The 15,601-nt window shown below is 47.3% G+C and overlaps 1 long non-coding RNA gene across 1 annotated transcript; it reads right to left on the bottom strand.

Moving 5' to 3' along the window:
• Positions 1 to 1,778: 1,778 nt before the first annotated feature.
• LOC135811205 (uncharacterized) lies at positions 1,779 to 6,860 on the bottom strand. Its single transcript, XR_010552562.1, has 3 exons — positions 6,331 to 6,860; positions 4,207 to 4,303; positions 1,779 to 2,231 (listed from the first exon to the last, which is right to left on the bottom strand). It is a non-coding gene; the product is annotated as an uncharacterized LOC135811205 (long non-coding RNA).
• Between the last annotated feature and the right edge of the window lie 8,741 nt (positions 6,861 to 15,601).

Raw genomic sequence — 15,601 nt, 5'->3', positions numbered from 1 at the left:
TGCCGAAAGCGACCCCATTAGCTGCATCCATGTACCCCTTGTGCCTGGCCACAAGTTCCCAGTTGACTGTGGGTAGCAGCACGGCTGGAAAAACCGCTCTCAGGCAGGACTTGAACCAGGTACCTCTCGTATCTCAATCATGGTCTTTGACCAACCCACTGTGCCTGCCTGTGTTTATACCAGCGTGAATAATCATGAGCCTGTGATCGGTAATCAAGTATGACGTACATGTATTCAGTATGAGGTTATGATTATAAATGATGTTCACATATCACACATCAGAGAGGCAAGGACAGCAGAAGCGACCCGCGGGGTCCTGCGCCGTCGCAACGGCTACGTGTACTACTAGGTTGCTATGGCAGCGGAACACTAAATCTTAGTACCCATGAATAGTTCAATGGTGCCGATGTGCGTGCACTATGCGGCGCCCATCGGGAGCACCCGTGCCTCCCATAAAGGTACCGAATGGCTTGCGACACGCAGGCTCTAGTAGTGCTGTGGCATGCCTGCGGGCCTGAGAATGTACGTGCGATATGCCCTGCTGGACCAGCGGCCTGCAGCCATCAGGGCATACTCTGGTGCGCCTCGGTCCACCATGTGTGTGGTTCCCCCAGCGCGAAAGGAATGGCTGCTGATGCTTGGACCTAGCACTTTGTGTAGGACAGCATTGATATCGTTCGGAGTGAGATGGCGACCATCCTGAAACTTGAATAGGGGTTGCTTGTCATTGCTCCATTTGCTGGACCGAACGTAAGCCTGCAGGGCTCGGACGGGACATAGTGCTGGGTCAGCGGGGCGATGCAGCGCTACCTCCCCGCCTGTTGTTAATTGAGACGTCTTCGTCCTCTGGAGCTGCAGAGAGGCCTCCTGCTAAGATAACCGGAGGTGTTCGCGCCTCAGCGTCTTGAGGCCGCCGGGACCGTGTGGTGAGAGCGACGTGTACTCACTCACACGCAGCAGCAGGCCGTGGAAGGCTGTCGTAAGAGCAGCCCATATCATTAGTCTGTCTGCCGGGGAGTGCAAGGACAGATCCAAGAACTGGCGGAGAGCCTTCAGCTGGTGGACGGTGATCGCTTGGCGCTGAGGGCGTGCTGACGGATGCCTGGGAAGCGACGCTCTCTACCTCTCTAAGCCCTTCAGCAGGGCTGTGATGCGGCTTGAGGATGTAACCCCGACCCGGCCTCCCTTGCGGAGGATGTGATATTTGATCGCGGCCAGGTAGACTCTCAGAGTGCTGGCGCTGACTGAGTGAGACATTGCGGCAGCGAACAGCAGGACGTCGCTCTGATCTGGGTGATGTGCGTCGCGGCGCATGCGACCCATGAACTCGAGAAATGCACGCCAGCCTGGGGCGTACGTGCGCTGTGTGCCAGTGGCTACCGAGTTGGCAATCAGGTGCTCTGCTCGCGCGGAGAGAGCGGCGGCTAGCGAGCCTAGGAGGACACAGGCACAAGCGCATGCAACACAAACGCACACACGCATACGCCCGCACACACGCATGTTTTCTAAACAGGCAGGATGGTACGGCGGCCGAGCTGCCGTGTATGCGTGCTGCGCCGGGTCGCCGAACGGTGGCCCGCTTCCCGGAACACACTGGCCCGGCGGCATGGCTGCGGATTGTAAGCAGGGGACCCGCGGGTTATGCTAGTGGGAAATCTCCCCCCTGACCTCGGCGGGGCGTTCCTGTACTGGTTTGGCCGAGGTTCACCCTCATCCTGTGGGGCTGATGCAAATACGACCCGAGAGCCCCCCCCCCCTCCCCCAGCCCCGTGGGGTGGGAGCCTCTGCTATTGGCCTAATCCATAGGTACTTAGCCTCGTGGGTGGACGCATGGGGGTGGCACGTAAGCGTTGGCTTGCGTAGTCTTGGCTTGCGGCGGTAAGCGATCCTCCGGCGGGAGGTGGACATCCGGCGGGATGTTATGCAAGCGGGGCTGGCGACCCTGGACAGACACACAGAACAACAGACAGCAGGTGGCGAAGCCTTGGTTCGGTGGAGCCGTAGCTTGCAGCGGCAGTGTCTGCAAGCGATTCTCCGGCGGGAGTTATAATTATGTTCGGCGGGATGTATTGCGAGGGTGGCTAGCGACCCTGGATAGACACAACGAACAATAGACAGCGGGCGGCGAAGCGTTGGCTCGCGGAGCCATTGCTTGCGGCGTTGGTGTCTGTAGGCGATCCTCCGGCGGGAGGTGGACATCCGGCAGGATGTTATGCGCGCGGCTTGCGAGCCTGGATATACACGCAGAGCACAAGACAGCGAGCAGGTCAGGCTCGCGGAGCCGTGCCCCTAGTATACGGGCAAACATACAACCTGCTAGGTAGGCTTAACACCCTCTACAATTTGCCTCGGTAGCATGGCAACACGGTGCCTGGCCCTTATTTTGTTTGCGCCATGCGGGGCACGCGTGTCGCGTACATATGGAGCGCCCCCGAGTACAGCGGTCGCGGCGAGTGAACGTACGACCGGCTGGGACGACCTTGGCGGCGAACGCCAGGTGGCCAACGAGGGATTAGAGTTCGTGTTTGGACGCTGATGACCGGATGGCCCAGGCTTCGAGGAGTTGCCGCAATGTACGGAGCTTCTCGGCTAGGAGCCGCAGCTCCCCTGCCGCTGAATCAATGTCGATGCCAAGCACTGTGAGGCAGGTGGCGGGGCCAACAACTTTGTCCGGGCCGTCTGCTGTTGGGACGCCCAGTTTTGCAAAGACCTGCAGAATAGTGGCTTTGTGGGTCGTGGCCGCCGAGGACGTGACAGACTCGGCTGCTGGATGCACTGAGACGAAGTCATCTAAATAGTGCTCCAGTGCAGGGATACTATAGTTCTTACGAAGGATCCATTCAGGGTCCAGGGTGGTAGCCAGGCAGTTAAACAGACTGGGAGCGGAGCGTAGGCCAAATGGCAGGACAGTGTCGAAATAGTAGTTGCCCTTCCACAACATGCCGAGGAGCGGCCAGTCGTCGGGATGCACGGGGCAGAGTCGGAAAGCGTGCTTCAGGTCCACCTTTGACAGGAAGGCTCCGGGGCCCGTCCTGCGCACGTGTTCTGCTATCGTGTCAATCGTAATTAGAGAGAAACGGTAGGCCTGCTTGTCAAAGAACGAATTGACGCTGTTCCCATCGGGGATGGACAGGTGCATGATGAGCCGGCGGCCGCCCGACTTCTTGGGGACCACACCTTCGCCAGAGGTGCGCAGACGGACGAATGGCGGCGCGTTGAAGGGGCCAGCGGTGTGGCCGCGACTGCAGTCCGTGGCCAGGTACTGGTCGACGACCTCGGGGTGTGCTGCCGCTGAAGACAAGTTCGGGCTGCGTACGGACACATACCGGGGTTCGGCGAACCCGATACGACAGCCGGCATGTAAATTGCTAATTAGAGAATGAACAAATGCAGGATTAGGGTGCGCCAGCAATTCAGTGTGTAATGCATCAATATTGATAGGGGTGATGGAGTGTAATGCAATGTTCATAGGGGTGTTAGGGGGTGGATGAATGCAAGAAAGTGGTGCCGGGGCTGATTGCTGTTCGCTCTTATTTCTTGGCTGGACAGGCTGACACGGCGTGCGAGCCTGAGCAGAAGAGGCAGGCGTGTCGAAAGCGACATGGGCCGCTGCAGGCGCCGTGATTGTAGCGACGGCAGATTTTGGTTGATTTAGTGCTTGCACTCTCTTTCGCCTGCTTGTCGCGAAAGGCCGAGGTGTGTGCTCCGGCCAAGTGCCCCACCTTCTTGCAAATGCTGCAATTGGGGAGGGCCTGTCCCGTGAAACAGGTCGCGAAAAGCTCCGTGTCGAGCTCCGCCAGGGATCAGCTTGGGTCCTTTGACTGGGCCTGGCATAGTCCACGACTGCAGAGAAGCGGTACTTCCCGGCTGCCTGTACCATGCGTATTTGATGCTGCATCAGTGCAGCGGCGCAGCGAGGTTGATTGCGGATGGCGATCAGGCTAAAGATAGACCATGTCTCGGTCCACGTGGCAAGGTTCTCAATTTTTCCTTTTGGTGCGCTTGTCACCGAAATTGCCCCTTCCTCGTCTATGCAGAACCTCTTAGGGGCTGGCTCCCCGGTAGAAATAGATTTGGGCGGGAGCAGTATTGCCAGATCTATATACTCGATTCGTCTGATCCGATCGACTGTCTCCAACGAGACATGCGAAATGCAGGAGGGGTAACCCATGTTCGTATGGTGCATGAATTCATCAGCACACATACCGTCTTCTTGGTGCGCCGTGACGTTCTCCGGTGCGTTGCCGCTGAGGGCTGCTGCCACGCTGGCTGCCACGATCTGCTGGATAGACTCCCTTTGTGCCTGCGGGAAAGCCATGGTGGGTGTAAGACTATCGCTGAGAGCGGAGAAGAGACAATTTCAAACAATTTCTGCGGCGGGCAGGCACAGCAAACAACTGGTGAATGTCTTCACTTGTTCCTGCCTTGCGAGGGTGGCCTTGGGTGAGCTTGCACCCAAGGCTGATAGGTGGCTTATACGACATGCCGTACGTGCATCGCGGTTGCGAATGCTTGCGTGGGGCCCCGCGCGGGAGCCCGGCAGTGCGTACGATTTCCAAATATTTCGGCTCAGCAACCCCCCTCCCCAGGAGTACACTGTATGTCAGATGGCTGACCGTACCACACTAAAAATACCATCCGACACCCCTGCATTAACAAACTGCTTCACGGCAAACAATGTTAGAAAGCAGAATGCACAATGCCCTTATAAGGCAGAGCTTGACACACGGTAGGGAGCACAGAAACTGTATTGTGACAGGCTGTCTCACTGTTGTAGCTCGAGTTTGCTTTTGCAGCGCGAGTTTGCTTTTGCCGCTTTTCCATCTACGCAACCTACCGCACGCCTTAACCATCGTTGACAGTTTATTGGTATTCCGCTTGTTCTTGTAGTAATCGCCATGCCAATTTGTTTTCGGTAAAGCACGAATGTTTGCTAAACTCGGTTTTTCCAACAGTTGGCCGAACCCCTCCCTTCCCCCCTCCCCCCTCCATTTCCGCCGATAGCCTTGACAAATTGGTACCGTATTTTACTTGTTGTGTATTGCGCGGTGTACTAAATCCAACCCATCATTACGACGGCCTGCCTACATGAGAGAGCAGGGCACAGAAAAGCAATGTCATGTACAAACATGTATTAGTAGCGGGCATGCAGCCCGGTGGTCGATACGTACGTGATTTAGCGTTACAGTGTCCAGTGTTGTCTCCCTATATTATTATTAAGCCACGACCTCGGGTGTACTCGTATGCTACATACATGTGCAGTTGCGCTTAACTGAAATCTGGCCCAAAGTGCTAAGCTGGCGCCCTCAACCTGCACCGCCCTTCGTTGCCTGGAAGTGGCACGAATGTGGCTGGATGTACACCTGCACCGGCCTTGGTTGCCTGGAAGTGGCACGAATGCGGCTGGACGTACACCTGCACCGCCCTTGGTTGCCTGGAAGTGGCATGAATGTGGCTGGATGTACACCTGCACCGGCCTTGGTTGCCTGGAAGTGGCACGAATGTGGCTGGACGTACACCTGCACCGGCCTTGGTTGCCTGGAAGTGGCAGGAATGTGGCTGGACGTACACCTGCACCACCCTTGGTTGCCTGGAAGTGGCACGAATGTGGCTGGACGTACACCTGCACCGCCCTTGGTTGCCTGGAAGTGGCACGAATGTGGCTGGACGTACACCTGCACCAGCCTTGGTTGCCTGAAAGTGGCAGGAATGTGGCTGGACGTACAAATGTAAATATACAGTGCATGTGCAGATGCAATGATGTAAACTGTGATAGGAACTGCTCCAGGCCGCCAGCTTTGTACTTTGGGTCGGATTTCAGTGAGCACAGCAACTGTAGCATACTAGTACTTCAAAGTAGGTTTTGTATGATGCAGTGCATGTTCTGTTTCAATTCATTTCCGTATTTTTTTATCACTTTTTTTCCACACGGATTTCAGTGCTCCGTTTTGCGAAGACCAGCTCTCCTCCCCTCCCCCCCCCCCCCTTCTCTCTCTCTCTCTCTCTCTCTCTCTCTCTCTCTCTCTCTGTGTTTGTTTCTGTATCGAGGGGCATTCATGCAGTTATGTGATTACAGTGTAACATTCACGTTTCCTTGTAAAATGTGTTCAGATACGAAGTTTGACTGGTACGCAGCTCCTGGGTACCTGGGTTTCTAGTTACCCAGGGCAAATTATCTGTCCAGTTGTACTTGTACATCGTCCAGCCGCTATCTCCAAATACGCAGCATTTTCTTTGAACGTTCCCTCGTTCTAGCATTATCAGATTATTGAGCAGTCAACGTGTGCCTGTGACTGTCAGCGTCACGTACATACACCCTTCGTTTCTTACCGTGTTGTGGAGTCACTTCACTGCATGGTGCACTTGACAATCCGTGTTCTGTGTACCATCATCTCATGTCCTCTCTTGAAGCTTAGTCTCTCTGGCTCTCCAACAGTCACAGAACTGACTGTACATCCACTGACAGCAGCAGCAGCGGCAGTGGCAGCGGAACAAGCCCTGCAGTAGATCTGCAATAAACCCGCGGAACAAGCCCTGCAGTAGATCTGCAATAAACCCGAGGAACACGCCCTGCAGTAGATCTGCAATAAACCCGCGGAACAAGCCCTGCAGTAGATCTGCAATAAACTTGTGCTCTTGGTTCTTGCCATACAGCAAAGGCAAACTGTCGCCACTAGAATGAAGTTCTGAAAAGCCACTGAAATATTCTGCTGCAGAAAAGAGAACATGAAACTCAATCCGTTCGCATTTCCAGGAACGCATCGACTTTCACTGATACGGACACAATTGTATCGAAAATGCTCTATAAGGAATCGAAATTTGTAGTCTCGGCAAGTTTCTATCGACTCTCGTATTTCGATTCTAGCGCAGACATACAATACGATTATGATTGTATTATGATACAATCATGTACTAATACAATGTAGATTTAGATCTACATTGTATTAGTACAATCAGTCATGTAGATCTACATTGTACAGTCATGTAGTTGCAGGTACATGTGCAGCACTGGTCCTTGCGCTTGTCGAACGAGCGGGAATATCTAAGTCATCCAGTCGCAAACAAGATCCTTTGCGGGTGCGGACACGGGGAAATCCCTTGAATCCCCTGCACTACACAACCATCAACCCGCCCTGACTGACAAGTAACGCACGCGCACGTACAGTTCTGACAGGGCTAGGCCTAGGGCTAGGGCTGTCCCCGGGGAAAATTGCGGAAAAAAATCGCAAAAAACGCGGGGAAAAACGCGGCATAATATGGCATAATTTGCGGTGAATTTGCGGTAAATATGCGGTAAATATGCGGTGAATACTATTGATGTGCGCCAATTTTCAGTGAGTATGTAGTGAAATCAATAAGTTACAAGTCTCTGGTGTAAGCACTCGTCATATTTGAGTAAAAAGCCGCCACGATGAGACATTGCTGACCGGACAGTGCACTGTGTGTACGTGTAGTGCAACAAAAAAGTTCAAAAAACGCGGGAATATCGCGGAAAACGCGGTCTTTTAAACAATCGCAAAAAACGCGGAAAAAAACGCGGCCGCGGAATTGCAATTTTCCCCGGGGACAGGGCTAGGGCCAACCTAGGCAAGGGCCCGGTACTGCGGTAGGGGCATCAGATCGACCTCATGAATGAAGAAGCGCCACCGTTCGAGCGCAATGAACAGTGTGTATGTGTGTGCGCGCGCGCGCCCGCGTGCGTGTGTTTGTGTGCGCGAGTGTGTATGTGTGTGTGTGTGAGTGGTGTATTCACCATACAATGTAAGTACAGCTGTAGTGGTGTATTCACCATACAATGTAAGTACAGCTACAGTGGTGTATTCACCATACAATGTAAGTACAGCTGCAGTGGTGTATTCACCATACAATGTAAGTACAGCTGCAGTAGTGTATTCACCATACAATGTAAGTACAGCTGCAGTGGTGTATTCACCATACAATGTAAGTACAGCTGCAGTAGTGTATTCACCATACAATGTAAGTACAGCTGCAGTGGTGTATTCACCATACAATGTAAGTACAGCTGCAGTGGTGTATTCACCATACAATGTAAGTACAGCTACAGTGGTGTATTCACCATACAATGTAAGTACAGCTGCAGTGGTGTATTCACCATACAATGTAAGTACAGCTGTAGTGGTGTATTCACCATACAATGTAAATACAGCTGCAGTGGTGTATTCACCATACAATGTAAGTACAGCTGCAGTGGTGTATTCACCATATTATAATGTAAGTACAGCTGCAGTGGTGTATTCACCTTACAATGTAAGTACAGCTGCAGTGGTGTATTCACCATACAATGTAAGTACAGCTGCAGTGGTCTATTCACCATACAATGTAAGTAAAGCTGCAGTAGTGTATTCACCATACAATGTAAGTACAGCTGTAGTGGTGTATTCACCATACAATGTAAGTAAAGCTGCAGCGGTGTATTCACCATACAATGTAAGTACAGCTGCAGTAGTGTATTCACCATACAATGTAAGTACAGCTGCAGTGGTGTATTCACCATACAATGTAAGTACAGCTGCAGTGGTGTATTCACCATACAATGTAAGTACAGCTGCAGTGGTGTATTCACCATACAATGTAAGTACAGCTGCTGTGGTGTATTCACCATACAATGTGAGTAAGGCTGCAGTGATGTATTCACCATACAATGTAAGTACAGCTGCAGTGGTGTATTCACCATACAATGTAAGTACAGCTGTAGTGGTGTATTCACCATACAATGTAAGTACAGCTGCAGTGGTGTATTCACCATACAATGTAAGTACAGCTGCAGTGGTGTATTCACCATACAATGTAAGTACAGCTGCAGTAGTGTATTCACCATACAATGTAAGTACAGCTGCAGTGGTGTATTCACCATACAATGTAAGTACAGCTGCAGTGGTGTATTCACCATACAATGTAAGTACAGCTGCAGTGGTGTATTCACCATACAATGTAAGTACAGCTGCAGTGGTGTATTCACCATACAATGTAAGTACAGCTGCAGTTGTGTATTCACCATACAATGTAAGTACAGCTGCAGTGGTGTATTCACCATACAATGTAAGTACAGCTACAGTGGTGTATTCACCATACAATGTAAGTACAGCTGTAGTGGTGTATTCACCATACAATGTAAGTACAGCTGCAGTGGGGTATTCACCATACAATGTAAGTACAGCTGTAGTGGTGTATTCACCATACAATGTAAATACAGCTGCAGTGGTGTATTCACCATACAATGTAAGTACAGCTGCAGTGGTGTATTCACCATACAATGTAAGTACAGCTGCAGTGGTGTATTCACCTTACAATGTAAGTACAGCTGTAGTGGTGTATTCACCATACAATGTAAGTACAGCTGCAGTGACGTATTCACCATACAATGTAAGTACAGCTGTAGTGGTGTATTCACCATACAATGTAAGTACAGCTACAGTGGTGTATTCACCATACAATGTAAGTACAGCTGCAGTGGTGTATTCACCATACAATGAAAGTACAGCTGCAGTGGTGTATTCACCATACAATGTAAGTACAGCTGTAGTGGTGTATTCACCATACAATGTAAGTACAGCTGCAGTGGTGTATTCACCATACAATGTAAGTACAGCTGCAGTGATGTATTCACCATACAATGTAAATACAGCTGCAGTAGTGTATTCACCATACAATGTATGTACCGCTGTAGTGGTGTATTCACCATACAATGTAAGTACAGCTGCAGTGACGTATTCACCATACAATGTAAGTACAGCTGCAGTGGTGTATTCACCATACAATGTAAGTACAGCTGCAGTAGTGTATTCACCATACAATGTAAGTACAGTTGTAGTGGTGTATTCACCATACAATGTAAGTACAGCTGCAGTAGTGTATTCACAATACAATGTAAGTACAGCTGCAGTGGTGTATTCAACATACAATGTAAGTACAGCTGCAGTGACGTATTCACCATACAATGTAAGTACAGCTGCAGTGGTGTATTCACCATACAATGTAAGTACAGCTGTAGTTGTGTATTCACCATACAATGTAAGTACAGCTGCAGTGACGTATTCACCATACAATGTAAGTACAGCTGCAGTAGTGTATTCACCAAACAATGTAAGTACAGCTGCAGTGGTGTATTCACCATACAATGTAAGTACAGCTACAGTGGTGTATTCACCATACAATGTAAGTACAGCTGCAGTGGTGTATTCACCATACAATGTAAGTACAGCTGCAGTGGTGTATTCACCATACAATGTAAGTACAGCTGCAGTAGTGTATTCACCATACAATGTAAGTACAGCTGCAGTGGTGTATTCACCATACAATGTAAGTACAGCTGCAGTGGTGTATTCACCATACAATGTAAGTACAGCTACAGTGGTGTATTCACCATACAATGTAAGTACAGCTGTAGTGGTGTATTCACCATACAATGTAAGTACAGCTGCAGTGGTGTATTCACCATACAATGTAAGTACAGCTGTAGTGGTGTATTCACCATACAATGTAAATACAGCTGCAGTGGTGTATTCACCATACAATGTAAGTACAGCTGCAGTGGTGTATTCACCATATTATAATGTAAGTACAGCTGCAGTGGTGTATTCACCTTACAATGTAAGTACAGCTGCAGTGGTGTATTCACCATACAATGTAAGTACAGCTGCAGTGGTCTATTCACCATACAATGTAAGTAAAGCTGCAGTAGTGTATTCACCATACAATGTAAGTACAGCTGTAGTGGTGTATTCACCATACAATGTAAGTACAGCTGCAGCGGTGTATTCACCATACAATGTAAGTACAGCTGCAGTAGTGTATTCACCATACAATGTAAGTACAGCTGCAGTGGTGTATTCACCATACAATGTAAGTACAGCTGCAGTTGTGTATTCACCATACAATGTAAGTACAGCTGCAGTGGTGTATTCACCATACAATGTAAGTACAGCGCTGTGGTGTATTCACCATAAAATGTGAGTAAGGCTGCAGTGATGTATTCACCATACAATGTAAGTACAGCTGCAGTGGTGTATTCACCATACAATGTAAGTACAGCTGTAGTGGTGTATTCACCATACAATGTAAGTACAGCTGCAGTGGTGTATTCACCATACAATGTAAGTACAGCTGCAGTGGTGTATTCACCATACAATGTAAGTACAGCTGCAGTAGTGTATTCACCATACAATGTAAGTACAGCTGCAGTGGTGTATTCACCATACAATGTAAGTACAGCTACAGTGGTGTATTCACCATACAATGTAAGTACAGCTGTAGTGGTGTATTCACCATACAATGTAAGTACAGCTGCAGTGGGGTATTCACCATACAATGTAAGTACAGCTGTAGTGGTGTATTCACCATACAATGTAAATACACCTGCAGTGGTGTATTCACCATACAATGTAAGTACAGCTGCAGTGGTGTATTCACCATACAATGTAAGTACAGCTGCAGTGGTGTATTCACCTTACAATGTAAGTACAGCTGTAGTGGTGTATTCACCATACAATGTAAGTACAGCTGCAGTGACGTATTCACCATACAATGTAAGTACAGCTGCAGTGGTGTATTCACCATACAACGTAAGTACAGCTACAGTGGTGTATTCACCATAAGATGTAAGTACAGCTGTAGTGGTGTACTCACCATACAATGTAAGTACAGCTGCAGTGGTGTATTCACCATACAATGTAAGTGCAGCTGTAGTGGTGTATTCACCATACAATGTAAGTACAGCTACAGTGGTGTATTCACCATACAATGTAAGTACAGCTGCAGTGGTGTATTCACCATACAATGTAAGTACAGCTGCAGTGGTGTATTCACCATACAATGTAAGTACAGCTGTAGTGGTGTATTCACCATACAATGTAAGTACAGCTGCAGTAGTGTATTCACCATACAATGTAAGTACAGCTGCAGTGATGTATTCACGATACAATGTAAATACAGCTGCAGTAGTGTATTCACCATACAATGTATGTACCGCTGTAGTGGTGTATTGACCATACAATGTAAGTACAGCTGCAGTGGTCTATTCACCATACAATGTAAGTACAGCTGCAGTAGTGTATTCACCATACAATGTAAGTACAGTTGTAGTGGTGTATTCACAATACAATGTAAGTACAGCTGCAGTGACGTATTCACCATACAATGTAAGTACAGCTGCAGTGGTGTATTCACCATACAATGTAAGTACAGCTGTAGTGGTGTATTCACCATACAATGTAAGTACAGCTGCAGTGACGTATTCACCATACAATGTAAGTACAGCTGCAGTAGTGTATTCACCATACAATGTAAGTACAGCTGCAGTGGCGTATTCACCATACAATGTAAGTACAGCTACAGTGGTGTATTCACCATACAATGTAAGTACAGCTGCAGTGGTGTATTCACCATACAATGTAAGTACAGCTGTAGTGGTGTATTCACCATACAATGTAAATACAGCTGCAGTGGTGTATTCACCATACAATGTAAGTACAGCTGCAGTGGTGTATTCACCATATTATAATGTAAGTACAGCTGCAGTGGTGTATTCACCTTACAATGTAAGTACAGCTGCAGTGGTGTATTCACCATACAATGTAAGTACAGCTGCAGTGGTCTATTCACCATACAATGTAAGTAAAGCTGCAGTAGTGTATTCACCATACAATGTAAGTACAGCTGTAGTGGTGTATTCACCATACAATGTAAGTACAGCTGCAGCGGTGTATTCACCATACAATGTAAGTACAGCTGCAGTAGTGTATTCACCATACAATGTAAGTACAGCTGCAGTGGTGTATTCACCATACAATGTAAGTACAGCTGCAGTTGTGTATTCACCATACAATGTAAGTACAGCTGCAGTGGTGTATTCACCATACAATGTAAGTACAGCGCTGTGGTGTATTCACCATAAAATGTGAGTAAGGCTGCAGTGATGTATTCACCATACAATGTAAGTACAGCTGCAGTGGTGTATTCACCATACAATGTAAGTACAGCTGTAGTGGTGTATTCACCATACAATGTAAGTACAGCTGCAGTGGTGTATTCACCATACAATGTAAGTACAGCTGCAGTGGTGTATTCACCATACAATGTAAGTACAGCTGCAGTAGTGTATTCACCATACAATGTAAGTACAGCTGCAGTGGTGTATTCACCATACAATGTAAGTACAGCTACAGTGGTGTATTCACCATACAATGTAAGTACAGCTGTAGTGGTGTATTCACCATACAATGTAAGTACAGCTGCAGTGGGGTATTCACCATACAATGTAAGTACAGCTGTAGTGGTGTATTCACCATACAATGTAAATACACCTGCAGTGGTGTATTCACCATACAATGTAAGTACAGCTGCAGTGGTGTATTCACCATACAATGTAAGTACAGCTGCAGTGGTGTATTCACCTTACAATGTAAGTACAGCTGTAGTGGTGTATTCACCATACAATGTAAGTACAGCTGCAGTGACGTATTCACCATACAATGTAAGTACAGCTGCAGTGGTGTATTCACCATACAACGTAAGTACAGCTACAGTGGTGTATTCACCATACAATGTAAGTACAGCTGTAGTGGTGTACTCACCATACAATGTAAGTACAGCTGCAGTGGTGTATTCACCATACAATGTAAGTGCAGCTGTAGTGGTGTATTCACCATACAATGTAAGTACAGCTACAGTGGTGTATTCACCATACAATGTAAGTACAGCTGCAGTGGTGTATTCACCATACAATGTAAGTACAGCTGCAGTGGTGTATTCACCATACAATGTAAGTACAGCTGTAGTGGTGTATTCACCATACAATGTAAGTACAGCTGCAGTAGTGTATTCACCATACAATGTAAGTACAGCTGCAGTGATGTATTCACGATACAATGTAAATACAGCTGCAGTAGTGTATTCACCATACAATGTATGTACCGCTGTAGTGGTGTATTGACCATACAATGTAAGTACAGCTGCAGTGGTCTATTCACCATACAATGTAAGTACAGCTGCAGTAGTGTATTCACCATACAATGTAAGTACAGTTGTAGTGGTGTATTCACAATACAATGTAAGTACAGCTGCAGTGACGTATTCACCATACAATGTAAGTACAGCTGCAGTGGTGTATTCACCATACAATGTAAGTACAGCTGTAGTGGTGTATTCACCATACAATGTAAGTACAGCTGCAGTGACGTATTCACCATACAATGTAAGTACAGCTGCAGTAGTGTATTCACCATACAATGTAAGTACAGCTGCAGTGGTGTATTCACCATACAATGTAAGTACAGCTACAGTGGTGTATTCACCATACAATGTAAGTACAGCTGTAGTGGTGTATTCACCATACAATGTAAGTACAGCTGCAGTGGGGTATTCACCATACAATGTAAGTACAGCTGTAGTGGTGTATTCACCATACAATGTAAATACAGCTGCAGTGGTGTATTCACCATACAATGTAAGTACAGCTGCAGTGGTGTATTCACCATACAATGTAAGTACAGCTGCAGTGGTGTATTCACCTTACAATGTAAGTACAGCTGTAGTGGTGTATTCACCATACAATGTAAGTACAGCTGCAGTGGTGTATTCACCATACAATGTAAATACAGCTGCAGTAGTGTATTCACCATACAATGTAAGTACAGCTGTAGTGGTGTATTCACCATACAATGTACATGTAAGTACAGCTGCAGTGGTCTATTCACCATACAATGTAAGTAAAGCTGCAGTAGTGTATTCACCATACAATGTAAGTACAGCTGCAGTGGTGTATTCACCATACAATGTAAGTACAGCTACAGTGGTGTATTCACCATACAATGTAAGTACAGCTGTAGTGGTGTATTCACCATACAATGTAAGTACAGCTGCAGTGGGGTATTCACCATACAATGTAAGTACAGCTGTAGTGGTGTATTCACCATACAATGTAAATACAGCTGCAAGTGTGTATTCACCATACAATGTAAGTACAGCTGCAGTGGTGTATTCACCATACAATGTAAGTACAGCTGCAGTGGTGTATTCACCTTACAATGTAAGTACAGCTGTAGTGGTGTATTCACCATACAATGTAAGTACAGCTGCAGTGGTGTATTCACCATACAATGTAAATACAGCTGCAGTAGTGTATTCACCATACAATGTAAGTACAGCTGTAGTGGTGTATTCACCATACAATGTACATGTAAGTACAGCTGCAGTGGTCTATTCACCATACAATGTAAGTAAAGCTGCAGTGGGGTATTCACCATACAATGTAAGTACAGCTGTAGTGGTGTATTCACCATACAATGTAAATACAGCTGCAGTGGTGTATTCACCATACAATGTAAGTACAGCTGCAGTGGTGTATTCACCATACAATGTAAGTACAGCTGCAGTGGTGTATTCACCTTACAATGTAAGTACAGCTGTAGTGGTGTATTCACCATACAATGTAAGTACAGCTGCAGTGGTGTATTCACCATACAATGTAAATACAGCTGCAGTAGTGTATTCACCATACAATGTAAGTACAGCTGTAGTGGTGTATTCACCATACAATGTACATGTAAGTACAGCTGCAGTGGTCTATTCACCATACAATGTA

Source organism: Sycon ciliatum, chromosome 3 (assembly GCF_964019385.1).
Source record: "Sycon ciliatum chromosome 3, ocSycCili1.1, whole genome shotgun sequence".
Classification (NCBI taxonomy): domain Eukaryota; kingdom Metazoa; phylum Porifera; class Calcarea; order Leucosolenida; family Sycettidae; genus Sycon; species Sycon ciliatum.
Note: the sequence above shows the minus strand (reverse complement) of the source record. Positions and strands in the feature narration are given on the sequence as shown.